Here is an 8,291-nt window from a genome sequence, read left to right on the forward strand (position 1 = left end):
GGGGGGGTGTGATATTAAAGCGCTTGGCCTGTAGATGTGTACTAAAGTTTAATTTTTTTTAATGTATTGCCACCTGTTAATAATTTTAATTAAACTTATTTAATAAGTTAGATCAGTTATCAAAGTATGGGTATTACTATAAATTGGTTTGAAAAGGCTCCATTTCTAATAAATATGTAGGAGTGTTCCCACCCGTTTAAAACGTGAAATTCAACTTAAATTAAGGGAGTTAGGTAAATGAAATACATACATATTTATGTATTAAAATATGCGTGTTCGAATACGTGAAGCTATTTTTTGTGAAGGAGATCAGATCTGCAGAGTTCTCTCGAATTTAAAAAACTATATGTCAAATTAAGGATTTGGTTGTATTTTTTTAAGTAAGAACTTTTTAGAGGTACAGGATGATTGATGCAATTGATATCGATAACAAAACCTATAAAAATATCGATTACAAAACCGATGACTAATTCGTTAAAAAATTCAATAGTAAAATCGATAATAATATTGCCAGCAACATCGATTAGAAAATCGATAAAAATATCGATAACAAAATCGATAAATAATTGATAACAAAATCGATAACAAAAATCGTTAAAAAGTCGATAACAAAATCGATAAATAGTCGATATCAAAATCGATAAATAATCGATAAATAAATGATAGCGAAATCGATAAATAATCGATAACAAATTCGATAAAAATTTCGATAACAACCCCAATAAAAATATCGATTTTTATATCGATAAGTCCCAAGAATCCCGAAAATCTCTATATTGTATTGGCAACCCTATTAAAAATATTACCTCTTGATAAAAGTGCACTGAAATGTCTCTCGTTCGATAAAAGCGTTGCAAAATTTTACGCCATTTAAATATTTTATTCACTTTATTTTCAGAGATGGCAACCCTATGTAAAAATTTGCATTTTTTCCGAAACGGTAAAGCTGAACTTCAAAATTATGTTTCAATTTTTAAATTTGATGAGGGTAGATATGCCATAAAAGTACCTTAAAAAAACTAATATATATGTATGTATGTACATATATACATGTATATATATAAAAAACGTATAGAAATAAACGCAAATATATTTTATGTGCACGAGACATATCATATTTCTTATATGTATATAAATTACGCTCTCAAACGAAATCTTCCTAAAATACTTGAAAGCCACTTGAAGGAACCTTTTACTTGCGGATGTTTCACAACGTAGTACTTCTTTTTTATGTTCCTCTCTTTTTCGGAACATATTTTTGTCGAGTACTTTACTTAGTTAAGGCTGGTATGCAGCTTTCAAGAAAACGGTCAAGAAAAATGTTTCATTATTTCGTGTGTGTGTCCAAGGAGTTTTGACAACTGATACTTCAGCAGCCTGTTGGCCCGCTCTTTCCTCAAGAAATAATGGAACGGGCCAAGGCGCATCCATACAAGGTGGTGTTGATTGCATATAAGTAAAAGTNAGGCTGGTATGCAGCTTTCAAGAAAACGGTCAAGAAAAATGTTTCATTATTTCGTGTGTGTGTCCAAGGAGTTTTGACAACTGATACTTCAGCAGCCTGTTGGCCCGCTCTTTCCTCAAGAAATAATGGAACGGGCCAAGGCGCATCCATACAAGGTGGTGTTGATTGCATATAAGTAAAAGTCCCGTGTATTTTGTTATTGCTTTTTGGTACAGGAGGATGTCAAAACGAAAGGGAATAGGAGATAATTTTCGTCACTTCGTTTTGTTGACATCCTAAAGTTGTTTTTTGTTTTGTGTTTCTAGCAGTAAACGGAATTTCGCAACGTTCCGAATAAATAAAAAAAGCTTTTCCGTACGTTTCCAAGGCAGTTAAAAAATTCGTATAATTTTCGGCACGAAATTTATATCATAAATTTTGTGTTTCTAGTTCAGCTTTCGTCACTCGAAAATTTTACCTCAAAGAGGTGTTTTATTTGATATATATAATACGCGAAGTCATTTTTCTGTTCCGCATAAAAGATCTGCACCGTTCGTTCGATTTTCAAAAATTTTTTATTCAAATGATCTAAAAAAATCAATTATTACAAAATGGGTATCAGTGGAAAGGGTTTTGAAAATGTTTGTTTCTTAACTTAACTTTAGGAGGGTTGCCACCTGTTTAAAAATTTAAATGCAATTTAAATTAAGAAAATTAATTAGGAGAAATATGTTTCAACATATGGGCGGATATATAATACGCGAAAGGACTTTTTGTCCAGGTCATCAGATCTGAACCATTACTTTGATTTGCATATCAAATTAATAGGCTTGATATGTAGATGTGCAGTAGGCTTTTACTTTTCCGGAAATAATGGCCACCTTTTAAAAAATCAAGTTGAGATTATTTATAAATCAATACCATCATATCCCCATCCTTCGCTCAATTTTCAAAAATGAGGTGTCAAATTAAAAGGCTTGGTTGTAGATGTGCAATGAGGTTTTACTTTTTGAAAAGAGTTGCCATAGGTATCAGTCAAAGTAGTTATAAAAAGCTTTGCTTCTTAACTTAACTGTGAGAGTGTTGCCCCTGTTTAAAAAATCTAATTAAATTTTTAACAGGGAAATTACATAGGTAATTTACAAAATGTTCCCCCACAGGGGTGCAGACTAAAGGAGTTTAAAAAGGTAGTAATTTGAAAATGTTTTGAAGAGGGTTGCCACCTGCTTTAAAAGCCGACTTTAGTTATATGCAGTACTAAAATATGGGTGTTAAACCAAAGAGTGCTAAGAAATCTTCAGTTTAAACGTCAAAATTTTGTTTGATGGTTTGAAGAGAGTTGCCAGCTGTTGAAAATTTTAAATTTAAATGAATTCTTAAGTTAAATAAATTACTAAAAGAGGTGGCTTAATCGTTCATGGGTTCGAGAAGGATTTATATCTGAACTGTTTAGGAGAGCTGGCAGGTGATAAAAATATTAAATTCAATTTAATTCTTCAGGTAATTGAATTATGTATCAAAGTATCTGATGAAAGAACTTTAAAAGATTTCAGTTTGAAAATGCTTCACAGAAGGTTGCCACCTGTTTGAAAAGCCTAATTTATTTAGCTTTTACACAATTTTAAGGAAAAATTAAAATATGAGTGGCAAAAGAAAGAGTTTTAATAAAACTTTAGTTTGAAAATATTTTTGGTTAGGGTTGCCATCTATTCGATTTTTATTTGAGCGATAAAAATCGGTAATTGTGTTATCAGCTGTCTCGATGAAGTCAATTGGCCCCCTCGGAGCCGCGATTCCACGCCTTTAGACTTTTTTGTGCCATGCCGTGAAGGACCGATATAATGCGAACAATCTATTAACGATTCAGGTCTTTAAGGCGTATGTCGGGCATTTCTTATGATAGGGCCAGAAACCATCAAGAAACAANTTTAGACTTTTTTGTGCCATACCGTGAAGAACCGATATAATGCGAAAAATCTATTAACGATTCAGGTCTTTAAAGCGTATGTCGGGCATTTCTTATGATAGGGCCAGAAACCATCAAGAAACAAGGTCTTGGAGAACTGGGTTAACAGGATGCGCTACTGCGAAGACAGTCACACGATGAAATCGGGTTCCATAACTAATGGGAATATATGTTTGAACTAATTTTTATAAATAAATAATTTTTTCGTTATGTCATCAGGTCTTTAATGTGAAGGTCATCAGATCATTCTAAATGTGCATTAAGGCTCTATTTTTTGAAGTTACGACCTTTTTTAGCGGTGCACGGTGGTTTGAATTTTGACGAAATGAAAAACCGACGCCATGTAAGACCTCTCTTCGTTCAAAAAGGGATGGACGAATTTACTTGAAACATTTGCCTTATTTATTAAGGTTTGTGAATAGTGTTGCCATGTTGGCGTCTTAACGCCCTACGGGTTCACTAGTCTATCTATCTATTTTATATATAATACGCGAAAGGATTTTTTGTGCAGCATAAAAGATCTGCACCGTTCGCCCGATTTTCAAAAATGAGATGTCAAATTAAAGACCTTGGTCTGTAGATGTGCAATAAGGTTTTACTTTTTCCAAAAAAGTTGCCACCTGATCAAAAATTGCATTTAAATAATTTAATAATCAATGCCATCAGATCCACACCGTTCGTTCGATTTTCAAAAGTCAGGTGTCAAATCAAAGGGATCTGACTTTAGGTGTGCAATAAGGCTTAACTTTTTCGAAAAGAGCTGCCACTTTTTAAAAAATTAAGTTCAAAATAATGCGCGAATGCATTTTTTGTTCCGCATAAAAGATCTGCACCGTTCTTTCGATTTTCAAAAATGGGATGTCAAATTAAAGCGCTTGGCCTGTAGATTGGCTAACTGGTTTTATTTTTTCGAAAATAGTTGCTAACTGCAAAACAAATATACTCAAATTATTCAATAATCAGTGCTATCAGATCAGTACAGTTCGTTCGATTTTCAAAAGTTAGGTGTCGAATTAAAGTGCGCGGGCTGCAGATGCACAATGTGGTTTCACTTTTTCGAAAAGAGTTGCCACCTTTTAAAAAATTAAGTTGAAATTATTTAGAAAGTTAATCCAATTATTACAAAATGGTTGTCTATCGAAACGGGTTTAAAAGCTTTCACTCTTAACTTCACTGGAGGGTTGCCACCTGTCCAAACAATTTAATTAAATTTAAATGAAGGGAATTAGGTAACCGACATACATATTAATCACCATTTGAGTGCTAGGCGAAAAGATTTTAAGAAAACAATGGTTTGTAAATATTTTTAAGAGGGTTGCCACCTGTTTCAAAAGTCGATTTCAGTTAACTTATACACAACAAAATAATAAAACTTGTCAAATAAAAAAGTGTTAAGAAATCTTTAGTTTCAACACTAACAATATTTTTGAGGTGCTTACAGAGGGATGCCATCTGTTTAAAAAGTTTAATTTAAATTATTTAATAAGCTAAATAAATGATTACAATGTTGGTGTCAATCAAAATGCGTTTGACAAGGCTTTATTTCTGAACTATATTTAAGGGGTTGCCACATATTTAAAAAATCAAATTCAACTTAATTCATCAGTTAATTAAAATATGTACCGCAATGTCATTCGAGGGTAATTTAAGAAGATTTTAGCTTGAAACTACGTCTGAAGAGGGCTGCCACATGTTTAAAAAGTCGAATTTGATTAGCTTATACGAAATTCATTTGAAATACGGGTGCCAAAATAAAATATTCATCACCATGTTAGGCGAACGAGATTTAGAAATATTTTAGCTTGAAAATACTTTTTACGAGGGTTGCCACCTGTTCGATTAACTTATATACAAACTATATGAAATATTAAAATACGGGTGACGATTCCGGGAACATTTATAATGTTGTAAAAGAGTTGCCACCTATTAAAGAAGTTACATTGAAATTATTTTGTAAAAAAGATATATTGTGTAATTTATCGTTCCCGGNGCCTGTTCGATTAACTTATATACAAACTATATGAAATATTAAAATACGGGTGACAATTCCGGGAACATTTATAATGTTGTAAAAGAGTTGCCACCTATTAAAGAAGTTATATTGAAATTATTTTGTAAAAAAGATATATTGTGTAATTTATCGTTCCCGGTTAAAGATATTAATTTATTTAGTTACAAAAAAGCGATTCACGTTTACGTTTACCTCATAAACTGAACAGAAATACAGTTCACCAGCTGAACGATAAGGTGCAATGTAAGGGTCTACATGTTATGTATTCAAAATCTCAAGTAAGGTCTTCTTAATGGTAAAATGTGAGTCGGAGGTGTCAAAATAGTCGTAATGCTTNTTGTTATGTATTCAAAATCTCAAGTAAGGTTTTCTTAATGGTAAAATGTGAGTCGGAGGTGTCAAAATAGTCGTAATGCTTATTAAAGTCCTGGCATAGGCAACGAAAAGCATCATGCATTTCAAAATTTGTTCTACAAATAGTTAGCTTAATGGGATTTAATGTTTAGAAGACCTAGAAGGAATACAAAACATGATCTGGCTCAGTAGAAAGGGACTATTGACCATCCCGTTCAAGATCTTAATCATGAACAAAACCCCGAGCATCTCTCTACGGCTGTGCAGCGTTGGCAAATTTATGAGCTTCAAGGCAAATTATTTAATGCGAATAATAAGAATTGTTTCTGTACCGACTCGAGTCTGTCAGAGTGCGTTTGATATCTAGGGTTCCATACGACGGACCCATATTCTAAGATCGGCCTGACTAGGGAGGTGAAGAGAGCTTTAGTGACATAAGGATCTCTGAATTCTTTAGCCCAACGTGGGGGGGGGGCTACCTTGAGGTACACCTGACGTCACATGAATTACACGAGATGAACATTTTTTAAAGATAACCCTCTGTTTACTGCCAATGAAATAAGAAGAAAGCCAGCGCAGCAGGATTGGAGGGAAACCAATTTTATCAAGTTTGTATATTAGAGTTGAATGAGATACTTTATCAAAAGCCTTGCTGAAATCAGTGTAAATGACGTCAGTTTGATAATTACTTTTGAAACCATTGTTCACATTTGTAGTGAATTCAAGAAGGTTTGATACAGTTGATTTACCTTTACAAAAGCCGTGTTGTGATACATCGATAACGGGTGTTATGGAATAAGATAATTCTTCCCTCACGATTTCTTCAAATAATTTAGGAATGGTACACAGCTTAGCGATTCCCTATAATTCGCAATATTCGACCTGCTTCCATTTTTATAAAGCGGCAAGATAAACGACTCCTTCCACAAAGAGGGGAAAACTCCTTGCTTTAGAGAAGCATTGAAGATGTTTGTTAATGGCTTATATAGATAATCAGCACAACTTTTTAGGACACAGGAGGGAATACCATAAGGGCCGCTTAGAAAAGAATGTTTTAAACTATTCAAATGAAGGAGAACTTTGTCAGCGGAGATTGAAGGAATACGGATGTGGTCAAACTGTGGGAGTGGAAAAGGATAGCTAGAAGTTTTTTCATTTGGCTCGACAGAATAGTTCGATTCAAAATAATTTGCAAACATATCAGCAATCATATCATCATCACTAGAAATAACATCATCTAATTTCAGTGTTGACTGAAACCCATTTATTTTACGTTTTGAGTTAACAAAATGATAAAATGACTTGGGATTAGAAACGATGTTAATGCGAATTTTATTAATGTAATTCCTGTAACATTTTCTGTTTAAGGCATTGTATTTATGGCGAAGGATGGAGTACGCGGCGTAGTGAGAAGACAGGCCTGATTTTTTATAAAGTTTAAATGATTTAGTTTTCTGATTTTTTAAATGCTTTAGCTCTGAGTTAAATCACAACGAGTTACGAGGTCCAGTATTTTCTTTAACAAGAGGAATTAGTTTACTGAATATATTATTCAAGATTTTACTAAAGTGTAAGGCACTGTTCTCAACATCCCCATCGTACTCAGGCCAGATTATTTCAGATATATGTAGCTATTTTAAGCTTGTCGTAGTTAGCGTATTTGAAAGAATGTCGCCGACCTTCCGACTTTCTAGTTTCAGGACAATAACATGAATCGTAGGATGGTGCCACGGACAACACAATTGGTGGGTGATAAGGGTCTATAGGTATAACTAAAGGATCGCCGCGTATTATAGTGCATTTAGCAGTATCATCAATAAGGGCTAAATCAAGACACTTACCTAAGTTGTTTATAACTGAATTAATCTGATATAGACCAAGATCGGAAAGTTCGTTAAGAAATTGGTTAAGTACATCCCGAGAAGAATTTGGCACCAAAATTCCATCCACCGAATCCCAGGAAAAACACGCTCGATTGAAATCACCCAACACAACAATCGAATCGGAGGGCTTGACCATGGCAAATAAAGGGAGCAAAAATGAAGAATGTTTGTAGTAAACCGAAGGGTTAGAGTTTGGTGGAATATAAATTGCAACAAGAAAAACACTACTTGAGGGGCACCGTATTCTAACACAGAGGAATTCAACATCATCTGAACGTGTGAACACAACTATTTCAGAGGAGAAGTCGGTCTGAACAGCTATTAAAAAACCCCCGCCTTTTTTATCTAGGCGATCATTTCTAAATATTTCATAATTACTACAAAATATGTCAATATTAAACACATTCGGTTTTAGCCAAGTTTCAGTAAAAACCAAAATTTCATAATTTAAATCAAAAGACTTTAAGTACAGCTATATTAAGATATGCTTCTACATAATTTGCTTCATAAGGATGTAGGCCTAAAAATACTACCTCCGCACAATGTTGTTAGGTTATTATAAACGGGAGAGTTTTGAAGAACCCAACTGTCGTGACTAGATCCCGGAAATCCGACGAAAACATTAATAAACTA

This window comes from Rhagoletis zephyria, unplaced genomic scaffold, assembly GCF_001687245.7.
Source record: "Rhagoletis zephyria isolate East Lansing unplaced genomic scaffold, Rhagoletis_zephyria_1.1 Rzeph_scaffold_03413, whole genome shotgun sequence".
NCBI lineage: Eukaryota > Metazoa > Arthropoda > Insecta > Diptera > Tephritidae > Rhagoletis > Rhagoletis zephyria.